The sequence below is a fragment of the Pinus tabuliformis genome, chromosome 1_2 (assembly GCF_031772625.1).
Source record: "Pinus tabuliformis cultivar Carrire ecotype Pingquan chromosome 1_2, CPIR1, whole genome shotgun sequence".
Taxonomy (NCBI): domain Eukaryota; kingdom Viridiplantae; phylum Streptophyta; class Pinopsida; order Pinales; family Pinaceae; genus Pinus; species Pinus tabuliformis.
Window position 1 is genome coordinate 829,002,664 of NC_142298.1, and position 16,621 is coordinate 829,019,284.

General features: G+C 36.7%; 1 pseudogene; it reads right to left on the reverse strand.

Annotated features, from left to right (window-relative positions):
- Nucleotides 1-11,146: 11,146 nt before the first annotated feature.
- Nucleotides 11,147-12,784, reverse strand: LOC149208475 (protein ENHANCED DISEASE RESISTANCE 2-like; annotated as a pseudogene).
- Nucleotides 12,785-16,621: the final 3,837 nt, after the last annotated feature.

The following is a 16,621-nucleotide window of genomic DNA, read 5'->3' on the forward strand; positions in this document are numbered from 1 at the left end:
CAATGACTAAACCAATGACTTCAAATTTTGGAAAAAGAAATATGGTTTTATGTTTAGGTCAAAATTTCTGTTTTTGCGTTGAGAGGCACATTCTATAGCCTCGTATGACCCTGATGTGTAAGTATGTCCAGGCTCAAAGTTAAATTTTAGCTAATGTCAGCCAACATAATGTTGGGTGTGGAACTTGATTATCTTCTTTATTTGGATGTATCGCCACATTGGACCCCGATTCATAATGTGGCGGGAACACAACCCGTAAAATGTACGCCACCAAGGGGGTCCAAGAGGGGGCGATGACAATTATTTGGAGTGCACCAACCCCCCCCCCCCCCCCCCCCCCCCCCCCAAGCCTGGTAGGGGATTGGGGGTAGCACCCCTGAAGCTAAAAATAGATGTAAAATTGCCTTGTAAAATGTTGTAATTTCGTAGTCAATCTGGGCCGTTCATTAGGCAGAGATCTGATGGTAGAAGTTATGTTTAATTTAGGGTTTTTTTTCCCTAGAAGGCAACCCCTCACTATATATGAGGGAATTGTAGTGCGTCTATGTAGATTTGTATTCTCAGTGAGAAAGGGAGAGGAGATTGTGTGAGAGAGAAGAGGGAATTACAACAGATCATCTGTAGGTTGTATCTCTTCTGTTTGCTGGATAATATAAAAGGAAGGACTAGATGTTTCTCCGTGGACATAGCCCAAATTGGGTGAACCAAGTATATCTGTGTCTCTCTTGTTTTATGTGTTTTTTGTGTTTATATTTCTGCAATATGTTTTATGTGTTCCATTGCTCTGTAATATATAATTTTCTAACAACTAGTATCAAAGTTGAAGGTCTATTTGGCCGATAAACTCACAGGGGAGAAGGGTTCCTAGTTTGAGTGGGAGCAATGACAGAAGATGGTAGGTTTAGGGTCGAAAAATTTAATGGCCAAAACTACCATCTGTGGAAGATGTAGATGGAAGATTATTTGTATCAGAAAGATCTATACCTACCATTGAAAGGAAAGACAAAGAAGCCGACAATTATGACAAACACATAATGGGATATTCTCAACAGAAAGGCACTTGGAACAATATGGTTGTGCCTAGCGGCATCGGTAGCCTTTAATATTTCAAATGAAATGACAACAGAGGGTTTAATTTCAGCATTAGCCAAACTATACGAAAAACTATCGGCCTCAAATAAGGTATTTCTTATGAAGCGTTTATTTAATATGAAGATGTCAGAAGGTGGATCTGTTGCTGATCATTTAAATGAATTTAATATAGTTACGAGTCAGCTAAGTTTTGTAGGGGTAACTTTTGATGATGAAGTTAGGGATCTGTTATTCCTGTGCTCATTGCCAGAAAGTTGGAATGGTTTAGTTATGGCCATTAGTAACTTTGTCTCTAGATATAGTAATTTAAAGTTTGATGATGTTGTCGGTGCAATCCTTAGCGAGGAAATGTGATGGAAAAGATCCAGTGAGACATCAGGTAATGTTTTGATTGCAGAGACTAGGGGAAGAAAAATAGAAAAAGGAAAGAGCCTAGGATATCGCAATAAGTCAAGGAAAGGCAGATCCAAGTCTAGCTTAGGGATAGTGTGCTGGAAATGCAGGAAGAAAGGACACCTGAAGAAAGACGGCAAGTCTCGGAAGGGAAAAGAAGGAGATGCACAACAAGAAAACAATCATGAAGCGAATGTGACAAGTGATGTGTTGCAAGATTCTTTTATTCTTTCATTAGAAAATATTATTAACGCCTGGGTGGTATATTCAGGGGCCTCATTCCATGCTACACCTGATAGGAAACATTTTCATGATTATGTTCAAGGATATTTTGGACAGGTTCGATTGGGTGATGATAAACCTTGTAAAACCATTGGAATGGGTATAGTTTTCATAAAACAACAGAATGGAAATCAATGGCTATTGAAGGAGATAAGGAAAGTTCCAGATCTGAAGAAAAGTATAATTTCAACAAGGCAGTTGGGAGGTGAAGGCTGTGTGACTACTTTTACAGATAAAAACTGGAAGGTCACTAAAGGAGCCCTAGTAATAGAAAAAGGTAAAAAGGTTGGTACATTGTATTTGCGCAATGGCATTTCTAATTCTGTTAATGCTTCAACCTCTACAGGGGAAGATACGGCATTGTGGTATCATAGGCTTGGCCACATGAGTGAGAAGGGGATGCAGATTCTTCACTCAAGAAATTTGTTCCCAGGTTTGAAGCATGTTGATTTAAAATTCAGTGAGAACTGTGTTTATGGAAAATAGAAGCGAGTCAGATTCCTCAGAGTTGGGAAAGAAAAGAAGAGAAAAAAATTAGAGCTTGTGCATATAGATGTATGGGCACCTGCTTAGGTATCATCTCTCGATGGCCCTCGTTATTATGTTACTTTTATTGATGATGCAACCATAAAAACTTGGATTTATTGTATTAGAAATAAATATGATGTATTTGATAATTTCAAGAAATGGAAAGATTTTGTTGAAAATGAGACAAGAAAAAGGCTGAAGTGTCTTAGATTAGATAATGGAGGTGAATATTACAACAAAGATTTTAATATGTATTGTTCAGAGAATGGAATTCATAGAGAAAAGATAGTTCCAGGAACACCACAAGAAAATGGTGTGTCAGAAACGATGAACAGGAAAATCATGGAGCATGCAAGGTGCATGAGATTGAATGCAGGATTGCCTTTACAATTTTGGGCAGATGTTGTAGATATTGTTGTTTATCTAATAAACAGAGGGCCTTCATGTTCCTTGGATGGTGGTATTCCAGAGGAGGCATGGTCAAGTAAAAAGGTAAACTACTATTTTTTAAAGACTTTTGGTTGTGAAGCCTTTGTCCACATTAATAAATAGAACAAATATTGAGGAAAAATCAAATAAATGTACCTTTATTTGATATGGTGTTAATGATTTTGGTTATCGATTATATGATTATGAAAAACACAAAATTATTAGAAGCAAAGATGTCATATTCAATGAAAATATTTTGTATAAGGATTAGATGCAGGAAAAGAAACAAGAAAAAGAAAACAGAGAATACATAGTGCTTGATGAGATCACAGAAAAAGTGAAGGTGCTTGAAAATGATAATGATCAATAGCCAAAACAACAACAACAACCACAACAGCAACAACCACCTCAAACACTTTGAAAGTGGTGTTAGAAGATCTACCATAATAAGTAGACCCCCTGAACGATACTCCCCTTCATTATGTTATGTATTGTTGACTACTTTTGGTGAACTAGAATGTTATGAGGAAGAAATGCAGGTAGAAACCAATAAAAAGTGGGAGGAAGCCATTAAAGAAGAGATGGACTCCTTAGCACATAACTAGACTTGGGACTTAGTCAGGTTGCCTACAAGTAAAACAACATTGCAGAATAAATGGGTGTACAAGTTGAAGGAAGAAGATGGAGGTAGAAAAAAGTTTAAATCTAGATTTGTGGTGAAGGGGTTTTCACAGAAAAAGGTATAGACTTTGATGAGATATTTTCTCTTGTTGTTAAAATGACTTCAATCAGAACTATTTTAAGTCTAGTAGCAGTTGAAGGTTTGCATCTTGAGCAGTTAGATGTAAAGACAACCTTTCTCCATGGGGATTTGGAGGAAGAGATATATATTTAGCAGCCACAAGGATATGAGGTAAAAGGGAAGGAGAAACTAGTGGGCAAGTTGAAGAAGAGCTTGTATGGGTTAAAACAGGCTCCAAGGCAATGGTATCTAAAATTTGACAGGTTTATGTCTAAACAAGGTTATACTAGATGTCACTCTAATCATTATGTTTATCTCAAAAGGAAAAATGATGGCAGCTATATTATATTGTTATTATATGTAGATGACATGCTTGTTGTAGGTCCTAACATGCAGGAAATAAATGTGCTCAAAAGAAAATTGGTGAACTCATTTGCAATGAAGGATTTGGGTGCTACAAAACAAATCCTTGGTATGAGAATGACTAGAGACAGGAAGAATAAAAAATTAACATTGTCTCAGAGTGAGTACATATAAAAGGTGTTGAAAATATTTAATATGAAAAATAAAAACCAGTTAGTATACCTTTGGCTAGCCATTTCAAACTAAGTAAGGAGGTGTGTCCCAAGACTCAAGAAGAAATGGCTTATATGTCTAAAGTTCCATATGCATCAGCAGTTGGAAGCTTGATGTATGCAATGGTCTGCACAAGGCCTGATATTTCACATGCAGTGGGAGTTGTAAGAAGGTACATAAACAATCCAGGAAAAGAACATTCTATGGCGGTGAAGTGGATTCTCAGGTATTTAAGAGGTACCACAAATCAAACATTATGCTTTGGTGGTTTAAACATTGCTCTACATGGATATGTTGATGCAAATATGGCGGGTGATAGAGATAACAGGAGGAGCACAACAGGGCATGTGTTTACTGTAGGTGGAACAACTATCAGTTTGGTTTCAAAACTGCAAAGTGTTGTTGCACTCTCAACAACGGAAGAAAAGTATGTTTCTACTAAAGAGGATAGTAAAGAAATGATTAGGTTACAAAGGTTTCTGGATGAATTGGGTAAGAAGTAGGAGTTGGGCAGGTTATATAGTGATAGCCAGAGTGTGATACATCTTGCAAAGAACTCTGCAATTCATTCCAAGACTAAACATATACAACTCAAGTACCATTTCATCCGGTCAGTGTTGCAAGATGGACAGTTGAAGCTGGAAAAGATACACACTAGCCAAAATCCTGCAGATATGTTAACAAAAGTTATAACCAGGGAGAAATTGAGATTCTTCTCAGTTTCAATTGGTCTTCAAGTATGAAAAATAAGATGAGAAACAACCAGGTCCAAAGTGGATTCATTGTCCAACAAATGAAGCAATGGTGGAGTTGTTATAATCAGTCTCCAATTGGGAGATTGTTGGGTGTGTATCCTGATTATCTTCTTTAGTTAGATTTATTGCCACATTGAACCCGAGTTCATAATGTGGTGGAAACACCTCCCATAAAATGTACGCTGCCATGGGGGTCTAGAGGGGGCAACGACGATTATTTGGAGCCCCCCCCCTTGGCGAGGGATCAAGGGCAGAGCCCCCGAAGCTATAAATAGATGTAAAATTGCCTTGTAAAATGTTGTAATTTCATAGTCAATCTGGGTCGTTCATTAGGCAGAGATCTGATGGTAGAAGTTATGTTTAATTTAGGGTTTTTTGCCCTAGAAGGCAACCCCTCGCTATATATGAGGGAATTTTATTATCACTATGTAGATCTATATTTTGACCGAGAAAGAGAGAGGAGATTGTGTGAGAGCGAAGAGGGAATTACACTAGATTTGTTGTAGGTTGTATCTCTTCAGTTTGCTGGATAATATAAAAGGAAGGATTGGTTGTTTCTCAATGGACGTAGCCCAAATTGGGTGAACCATGTATATCTCTGTCTCTCTTGTTTGATGTGTTTTATGTGTTTATATTTCTGCAATATATTTTATGTGTTCCATTACTCTGTAATATATAATTTTTTAACACATAAAAATAAAAAATTAGAAATCTAAATATTGTTTATGTTAGTATCTCCAATAAATAATAATAATGAAAATAGAAAAAAAGAATGTTGGTCCGAAACAAAAATGAAAATAACAATATAGATAAAATATCTATCTAATGTGTTTAATAGTTATTTATCATATATGTCGAATTTGAATAGATCATAAATTTACCTTCAACAAAAAAAATTACCGCATTAAAATTCCAAATTAGGTAAAATTTTAAACATCTTTACTCTTTACTAAATTCACTACCATTTCTTAAATCAAAGTAAGAAGGTTAATTCAACATAGATAATCCAACGTATATATATAAACTCTAGATATATATGGGAGGGAAGAACACATACATAGAGTGATAGAGGTGGAGAGATAGAGGGAGTGAGGGAAAGGATAAGAGAGGGAGGGATAGAGGGATGGGGTTGGAAGGAGAGAAAGGGAGGGAAGAATAAATACAAAGAGAGAAAAGTGGAGAGAGAGAGAGAGGGAGTGACAAGGAAGAGATGAAGAGAGAATGTTTATGCTTGGGGGTGAGATAGAGAGACAAAGAAGGAGAGATGGAGAGAAGGGGGGGAGACAAGGAGAGATAAAGAGAGAGGGAGGGAGATAGTGGAATAATTGGAGGGCAAAGAGAGAGAGAGAGAGAGAGAGAGAGAGAGAGAGAGAGTTTAGGGGGAGAGATAGATGGAAGTGGGAGAGAAAGGGAGAGAGAGGAAGGAAGAGAGCGAGGATATGAGAGTGAGAAGGAGAGAGGAAGGTAAGAAGAAAGACACTAAGAGAGAAAGGTGGAGAGAGTAAGAGGGAGTTATAACAAAGATACAGAGAGAGGGAGAGAAGAGAGCGGGAGGAAAGAGAGATAGAAGGGGGGAGAGAGGGAGAGAAGAGGAAGAGAGAGAGTGGGGGAGAGGAAGAGGGAGAGAAGAGGAAGAGAGAGAGTGGGGAAGAGGAAGAGGGAGAGATAGATAGATAGATATGGAGAAAGAGTTTGTATGCTTTGGGGATGATATAGAAAGACTAAGACAGAGGGAGATAGAGATATAGATGGAAGGTGAAGACCGGAAAGAAGAGAAAGATAGATTAAGGGAGAGATATATAAATATGGAGAGAGAGAGCATGTGTGCTTGGGGGGCTGAGATAGTGAGACAAAGAAGGAGATATGAAGGGAGATATAGATATAGATGGAGGGGGTAGAGAGGGAAGAAGATTTCTTGCACTAAATGCATTAATTTCAGTGTAGTTGGTGATTTCTAATCCTATTTGATTGATTGCAATGAAGGAGGTAAACTAAATTAGAGGGGATATGAGGAATGAATAGAGAGATAAGGAAAAGAGTGAGATAGGGAGAGAAGGCTAAGAGATAGAGAGTGAGACACAAATATGGAGGGGGAGAGAGGAGGAGAGAGATAAGTAGAGAGGGAGGGAGAAAGTGACAAGGTTAGAGGGCAACGAGAGAGAGAAAGAGAGATGCGGGGGAGAGAAAGGGATAGAGAGGAAGTACAAGAGTGAGGAGGAGAGAGGGAGGGACAAAGAGATGGAGTTGAAAGGGGAGATAGGGAGGGAAGAAGAAATACATAGAGAGAGAAGTGGATATAGAGAGAGGGAGTGACAAGGGAGAGATATAGAGAGAGTGTGTATGTTTGGGGGTGAGATACAAAGACACAGAAGGAGAGATGGGGGGATATATATATATATATATATATATATATATATATATATATATATAGATATATATATATATATATATATATGTGTGTGTGTGTGTGTGTGTGTGTGTGTGTGTGTGGTGAGGGGTGGGGGAGGAGGGACGAATATTTTTACACTAGATTCATTGACTTTAACATACATCGTGATTTCTAATACTATTTAATTGCTTACACTAGATGCATTTATTTCAGTGTAGATGTCGATTTTTAATTATATTTGATTGCTTGCACTAGATGCATTGGTTTCAGTGTAGATCTTCATTTCTAATCCTATTTGATTTCTTCCACTAGATGCATTGATTTCAGTGTAGATGTTTTCTAATTTTATTTGATTGCTTGCACTAGATGCATTGATTTTAGTGTAGATGGTTATTTATAATCCTATTTGATTGCTTCCTTTAGATGCATCGATTTAATTGTAGATAGTGATTTATAATCCTATTTGATTGTTTGCACTAAATGAACTAATTTCAATGTAGATGTTGATTTCTAATGATATTCGATTACTTGCATTAGATGCATTAATTTCAATGTAAATGTGATTTCTAATCCTATTTTATTGCTTGCACTAGATGGATTGATTTTAATACATATGTTTCCTAATTCTATTTGATTGTTTGCACTAGATGCATTGATCTTAGTGTAGATGTTGATTTCAGTATAGATGTTGATTTTTTATTATATTTGATTGTTTGCACTATATGCAATGATTTCAATGTAGATGTTGATTTCTAATTTGATATCATTGGACGTATGATGGTACATTAATTTTAAAGTGTTTAGATTAAAATTGTGATTGATTTTAGTGTAAGCATTAAAACATTATTGACAATGTACATTGATTTTTGTGTTATAGTAATTCAACATATTAATATTGGAGAGCAAGAGAGAAAAGGTATGATGTTTACTACAATAGCTTGATTTAAAGAATGGTTTACAATTTTAATTACACTTTTGATATAATCGATATGAAAATATGGAAAAACTAACAAGGGTGACAATAAGAATAGTAGAAAAAATAGTTGATATTGATCACAATGAAGACTGTTTGTAATTGACGAAATTCTTATTATTCACATTTTTTTCATTCAACACTATTACATTGTCACTTTGCATTCAATTTTTTTATTTTAGCATTTTTCATAATTAAAGTTATTAACAATATCTATCATCTCAACATATTGAGGTAACTCAACAAATTTAAAATTAAAACTACTCTTTAAGATATATTTAGTAATACGTGTATGGACACTATAAATAATTAATTAGTTGTCAAAAACTGTGATACCTAAAATTTAATGAAATAGTTGTTCAATATCAATCCTCCTCCAAGCTATTGACAAGATTGTCTTCGTTCTTCATCACCAACTAATTACTAATGGATAGTTAAATACACATATAGAAATATAAAAAAAAATGTAACATTCACAAAAATTATCATCCAAATCCCAACACATAAAAACAAAAACCACTAAAAGCATCCAAATGCACACACAAACAAACTACTAAAAACATCCAAACACAGATGTACAAAGTATAAAGTTTATTTCAAACATATACATAATAATGAGAATCTAAAAATATGACATTGTTTCCCTCAACTAGAACTAGCCTAGATACATCTAACACTAGATCTATCATGTGTCAAGAGGGGTTGAATCCTTTGGGGTGAAAACCTTTCCTCAAATTCTACACTCCAAAAAGAAAGTTTGCACCTTAAGGGATTTGATCTATCTTGAGGCATGATAGATCCAAAGTTAGATAGATCTAAGTTGGTTATAATTTTGCACAAAATGATTATTTAACTCTCAGAACATAAAATGTAGGATCCAACCGTGTACATTCTATAACACATTTTCACTGGGTTTATATTTGTAATGTACCACACATTTTCACTATTTACGTTGTGCCCAATTTTCTTACTATCACCCTGTGATTGGCTTTTGTTTTCATTCCTTTGACTGCTAAGTTATTTCTAGTCTAATAAATATTAAAAGACTTAAAATTTAAACCCTCCCCCTTCCCCTGCCCCTCCCACTACCAAAAAAATAGATGATATTCTCTCCTTATTAAGATAAGAGTGATTTTTGTTTATATGTCGATTATTGAAACAAAATAGCTAACTCTCGGTGGAAAAAAAATGGAATTGAAACGAAATATCTAACTGTCTATGAAAAAAATGGAATTTATTCACATTTGTGTAGGAGGAAGTAAAAATGATTTATATCTTGCTTTCATACGCTTCCTTCAGGAAACAGGCCAGGGTTAGGTATTCATATTTACTGAATAAATAGTCAATATTCTTAAGGTAGATTTATCGACAGTAATATATAACTAATAATAGAAGATGCCCTTTATCTAATCATGCCACAGTTAATATTAACCTGTGTAGCGACCCATGAAGAGGAAGAGCATGTATAACATCAAATCACGTTAATGTTTTGGCCACAGTTACCTCTTTATTGAAAGAGAGAGAATGTTTCTAGTTTGATTACAAGCACTGTAAAGATAAACTTGGATATTAAATTTTTAATTCAATATAGCTTAAGCGATTGAAAGAAAAAGTTTTCGATTTATTTAAATTCAACATATTTGTAAATATTTTTTTGTTAAAAATTAAGTAAACAAAACTTGACAAATAATCTTTCAAAAGATTTAATCATCTCTTTCAAAATTATTTAATAATATCATATCTTTGAGGCAAAAAAGCGACAGGGTTTTATACGCTGAAAAGTCCCAAACAAATTCTGAAATACACATCTTACTGGAACTGAGCGGTGTCTCTATACCTCGAAAAGATTTGTCCCGCAAAAATTTCAAAGAAAATTATGTTGATAGCCATGAGCAACTTTGTAAGAGACTTATAGAACCAGGTCACGAAAAAGTCAGGCCGGTGAATAAAAGCTAACGAAATAGCCATAACAACTCCTTGTAAAACTTCTTCTGGTACTCCACATACTTCAACTCTTCCAGAAGACAGTTTCACAGAAGAGAGCCCTGGAGTGTTTCATAAGCTCTTGATGATGCTTCCATTCTTCCCCATGATAGCCCCAGTTGCAACACTAGGAACTTGCAATTAACTGCAATAAGACATATAAATGGGGAATGATTACAATAAGACATAGATAGAATGACATGTTTACAATAAATCATGCCTATTTCACAAAGCGTAACCGTGTTGATATGGTAGCCATTCAATTTCCAAGCGTAGTGAGCTAACTGAACTCAAAGCCAAACATTACAGCATTGAAGAATGTAGAAATTGCAGAAATACTAGTTGAAGCCTTTGCTTGCGCTTGGTTTTATTCTTTCCCACCAACTAATGAAAATCAAATTCAATTTTGAATAGATTAAGCGGGAAAATTCAAAATGTAGAAAGTGTGCCATAAAATTCAAATAACACAATATATTTAAAAAATGGAATAATTATCAAATATGATACATTGATTTAATTCGTCATGCAGATGGTGAATCATGTTACATGAGTCATGGATGATGAATGTGCCATGGATCCTGAATGATGCATCCATAGACATTAAACCCTTTACATAACCATTGAATGGAAAGTGCTATCTAGGAAAAATATGCACACTAGTGGACACTTAAACCAAACTGAATGTCAGTCATTCTCCTCTGCATGGCATCCAGTATCGCAAGCAATATCGAGGATGCATAGGTATGTTGGGATGTATTAAAGGAGGGATGGAAATATGAGTCGATGCCTTGGTCGATGGCCATATATGAGAACAAATGTAAGAATTTAAGGAGCATTAATATATGAATAACTATATATAATGGTTGCCATAAAACTAGCAATTTCATTGCATTCTACCTTTCACGCATTTCTATAATATTTGATCAAATTCTTGGCATCCTTTAGATTTGTTGTCAGCTGCTATTTTTCTTTCAAATCTCATTGTATAAGTCACCTTCTCTTTTTTATTTTCGAACACGAGATTCGGCGGTTATATTTACGTTTCTAGGGCTCTCAACTACCATTTCATATACACACGGTGCTCCTCCAACATTTTTCGTGGTTCTCCTCGACATACAAACCAAACTACGCAGCTTAAACACCACGGAGAATGATGGATAGTTGAGATCTCCAGGCGCAGAGCGTAATTTGGGGTAGGATGTTGCATTCCTTGTCAGAATATGAATTTGCTTTGCTGTGTAATTAAGGCTACATATAAATCTAATGTAGTTTTCCATTCCAAGATCGTAGATGAGACGAGGATCCAAGGAAACATTGGGATTCACATGACCCACACCCATTGCAAAGGCGCTTGCAGGTAAACCGATGAATGAGTCGGCGCTTGCAGGTAAACTGGTGAATGAGTCGCTTATAGGGCTTTCATGATTATCGAATAAATAAATTGTTCTGAGCACTGATCCAAATCTAGTGCAGATGATCCATGGTTTGAGTTTTCTGGTACATCAATGAATTCATCCATTGCATCACTAAATTGAAGGAATGAGCCAGCAGAATCATTTTCTTGAAGGAAAGTATCATGCACTTGCAATGTAACATCAGAGCTTTGTTCTCTTTTACATGTCTTCCATCCATTTGCATTGTTGCATTTTCATTAATTAGCTCACACGATGATAACTCAGAACATGGATAATGTACTAGTTTGGCCTTGAACATTTCCCTCATGGTTGTAATGCGCCCAAGCATTTTAAGAGTTATATTCCTTTCACAGGAAGATAGTAAATAAGATTTCCAATATTTCCAATCTAAAACTAGCATGTGTTTCACAACTGCAGATGCATGTTGTTGGGGACGAGTCAATGGTGATATTACATATCCTCCACTTTTTATGCAGGCACGCACAAAGCCACGACACGGTGGACACTTCCTATGCTCCACAGAATGATAAAGTATCACATAGGAGCCATCATCCTCTCTTCTCCAGTAACGAAGTAGCAACAAATATCTTGGTGTCAATCCCCTGTACAAGGAAGCCAATTACTGTGGAACTGCTTGTGAACAATGTCTGTGTGACCATCCAAGTGCTCAATAACTTTACCACGAAGATATTAAAAAAATCCCACTCTAATCTTGAGGGCCCAAGAGCCATAACAGTCTCAAATATTGATTCATAGGTTGCATCCACAACACCAACTTCCATCACTACTCCATGATCACCCCAACACTTTCTTTTAAATTCTCCATCTCTTGCCTCTTCAAATAATCGCAATCCATTCTCACAACCAAAAATTCTCCATGGTGAAGGTGCAACAACATTAGCTGTTGGTTGCATTATAGACAACCATCCAGTCCAATCCCACAAATCAGTAGTTGTTTTGAGGAGGGCAAACTCCTTTATAGTACTAGACCTAGAAGAGAGCCTCCTGTTCTTAGAATAAATTAAAAGCTTGTCTTCTTGACAAGGTTGGGCCTGTAAAGAAACTTCTTTTAAAAAATGCATCCACTTGGCAGCCTTTTCTGAACTCCTTGCTCCCAACTTAAGGTTATCATCATGATTAGAGGAATCATATAAAGTGAAAAAAAATACAAATTTTTTTGTGAAAGTTCTTTCTTCCATTGTTTGCAACTGGTATGCATTGACTCATTATTATTGTAACACACCCTCCTCCCAGGTCCACCCAAGCAACCGACCAACCGGGGTAAACATCCGACAAAAGAGGCTATTATAAGGGATTCAACTTCCTTGGTGACCTTAAGGAAATGCAACTGACGGAACATATCCAACAAACCCATCCACATCAGCAACATCACCCTAAGGAGACATTTCAACCACTTAGACATCCTGTCCCTAAGTCCCACTAATGATTTAATATTTTTAACCTCTGGTCACTCTCATGCCATAGGCAAGATAGCAACCAAAAGCTAAAGTTTCTCTCATAGGCCTATGTGCCAGCGTCCCTTGAATTTTTTCAGCAGACCTGTGGCAGCGTTCCTGGAATGTTTTCAGGTGACTTGTGCCAGTGTCCCTTGGATTTGAGCCACTTTTTTGGCCCAAAATCTAGGCCTCTGCCCAAAACTTGTTATAACCTTCATAATCCGTCAAAGAAATGATAGCAATATAAACAAATCAAAAATCAAGCTCGGGACTAAGCCTGAGCATCCCCAACCGTGACTGACATTCTGTCAAAAATTTGGCATCAATGCAACCTACAGGTCTAGGATGCAAGACAAAGCATGAATGACTGAAAGAAATTATGAAACATAACCATAAGGATCACCTCCTTCTCCATTGAACTATTATATTATCAATTAGTTCTTTCATCCATCCATTTAACAATTACAAGTAAATACATGAAATAACCATGACATGAACTAGTCATTTAACCATGCTTATAACCAACATAAAACCATGTAAATATCATAGATACGACAACCATTAAATCCATATATAAACAAGTGAAAATTTAAGATAACTTAGCTTTTATTAATCATAGGAAAATCTGACCAGGTTCAGGACTTCCACATACCACCTGACCATAGACATGGCTGAACCAAATCTTACTTTCTGCCAGTCACCCCCATGCCATATTCCAAGCATGAATGTGGGATCACATAGAACAACCAATCCAAGAAAAACCAAGGGAATCCAGAGGATAAAACACCTCCACCCTCATCAAACCATGATCACACCAAAACTGGTGCTCCAATCACAACCAAACTGAACTTGGAATGTCATCCAGAATCCATCACTATCCTTTAGGAATATTTTGTCTCCTTGTCTCTCATGCTTTACCGCAATCCAATACCATATCACTAGGCCCTAAATCGAGACTAGTCTCTGAGGCTTTACCGTAATCCAAATTTGGATCACTAAGCCCTAAATTGAGACTCCTCCCTCAAGCTTTACCATGTAACCCGCAAAAACTAGTATGGGGATTCCTAGGCCTTTGAGAATGAAACTTGAGACCACCTATGCCTCGGATTCTGAAATCCATCTAGAAAACCAAAGCTCAAAAAACGAAATAATCATCCCAACACCATGGCATCCAGAAAAAGGCAAGGTTAGGTTGAAAACCACTTTCATAACCCGACAAAACCATGCCACCGACAGCAAGAGAACCATACACCAACATGCAAAGCCATGCATGTCCAGACCAGCTAGGAAATCACACATGCAAAATATTACCTACAAGTATTCCTGCTGAAGCTACCTGGTGTTGCTTTACCTTCCTTGATCATTTCTTTCCTTTCCTTTCCTTTCCCTTATTTTCCTTCCTTGATCCAAAGCTAGAGTGCTCCAAGAAAACTCAAAGTGACCAAGAGCGAGAGAGAGAGAGAGAATAATGGGAGAGCTCCAAACTTGAACTGACAAAAGGTTAAGCTTGAGCCAAAAGCTTGCCAACTGGTCCTCAGAAGCGTTTTTATTAGTGAGGCCTCTAATTTATTCAGTTTCCATTATTTTCCTTCAATTTCCTCCTCACATGAAACCTGTGACCTTTCACCTTACTTTTCTCCTAATTTCCTTTATTTTCATAAATAAATATGCCAAAAATGCCTTTTTTCCTTTTAATGCCCTTGCCTTAGCTTTTGCCAATTTTTCTTATCCAAAACACACATCCAGTGATGCCCACTAGTATATCTTTTCCCAACATTCGACTTGGAATACATGTCCCATACCCATGGTCTTATTTTGGCCTTTATTTACATTGTTGCATGGAATTTTCACCAAGGCTATTATAGAACCCTCCCTCTTGCGGAACATTGTCGTCAGTGTTAAACCACACCATGACCTCAGGAAAACTAATGAAAATAAAACATACTGCCCATGGAGCTTTATAACTTAGCTCAGTGCAGTATTTACAATGAAAGACCTGCTCAAAAGAAAAACATCATAACAACATGAGAATATAATAACCATACCGCATACTAGAGCTTTATAGCACAACTCATTATAGTATTTACGATAACCACATATACACATATGGACATTTGCTAAACCAACAAGTAAAAGTATATGATGCCCATATCAATCAACAAGGGAATATAGAGTATCAGACCTCCACCCTCAAAGGTAATACCATGATTCACCTCCTTCCCAAGAAGTCCATAATCCACTACCATAGTCAAAGTTCCATCCAATGTTGAGTGCTATAATCCTGCACCACTTTTCCCCTCGGCGAACAGTTACCGACTCATTGTTCTATGGCACACTCCCAATGTGCATCTGATTCCATCTGGAAATTCTAATGACCAAAACAAATACATCTGCGATTTCCCTTCTCTGCTACATAATCCCTTAGACAATTTGGTCACCCCTTTTCGTGTAGTCACTCACCTTCCAAGTTCCTTGGAATCCCCTATCCTGGGTGATCCATCCCTTTGCAAGGCTTCCTCACATCAGAAGATCAAAAACTAGGGCATATACCTTCCTTAAAACTATCATATTGGTCATATCATGATCATGGAAATCAATGGATAGTATTGGGTACGAGTGTCACACAATGACCCTACACCTAAAGTACTTTACTAGCATACTTCTACATGTTAACATTTCTTTTGCTGCTGTTGCCAATTCTTGTAGTCGATTTCAACCACCTGTTCATGAATTCCTATTCCAAACACATAATTTCCATTAGATTCAAATAAATCGAAATAACCTCAAATCATACCTAATTGATAGTTCGTTAATAAGGTATACTTGCAATCATGTTCACTTCATGTCATAACAAGTCAAACTAACTGTTTGATCAAAACATCATGTATAAACATATCACATATGGTTAGTTCAAAACACAACCATCATAGATCAACATCCTAACTCACATGTAACCATCATAAAATAGAATCATAGATCACATATAATCATCATATATCATAGTCATAAATCACATGCATAATAAAATTGAAATAAAATGTTGATACTTATTATTTCATCAGTCCTTAGTTTCTACCTTTGTCTTTATTTTGTATGTAGTCCATATCAGTTTCCACACCAGACAAACACCCTGTACCTTCTCCTGAACATGTGCACATACACATAGTGTGCATCACACACATACAACTACACATTTCATACGACACCATGCAATACATGCATCTACACCAGTACCATATGTACCACATGTACACATTACCACCTGTACACTGAAACCACCTACACAGTGTGTGAACAACATCATATGTATACGGAACCACCTGCACAACATGTACACAACGCCACATGTACACTGCACCACTATAGAACGTGTACACAATACCACATGTACACGGTAGCACACGTGTGACATGTACACGACATCATATGTACGCAACGCCACATGCACGAAATGTACATAGCACCACCTGCACACAACGCCACTTGTACAACATGTACACAACACCACATGCACACAACACCACTTGCAAAATCATGAACACAACACTATATGTGAATATTGCCACATGTACAACATGCACGCAACACCACATGTACATAACATCAT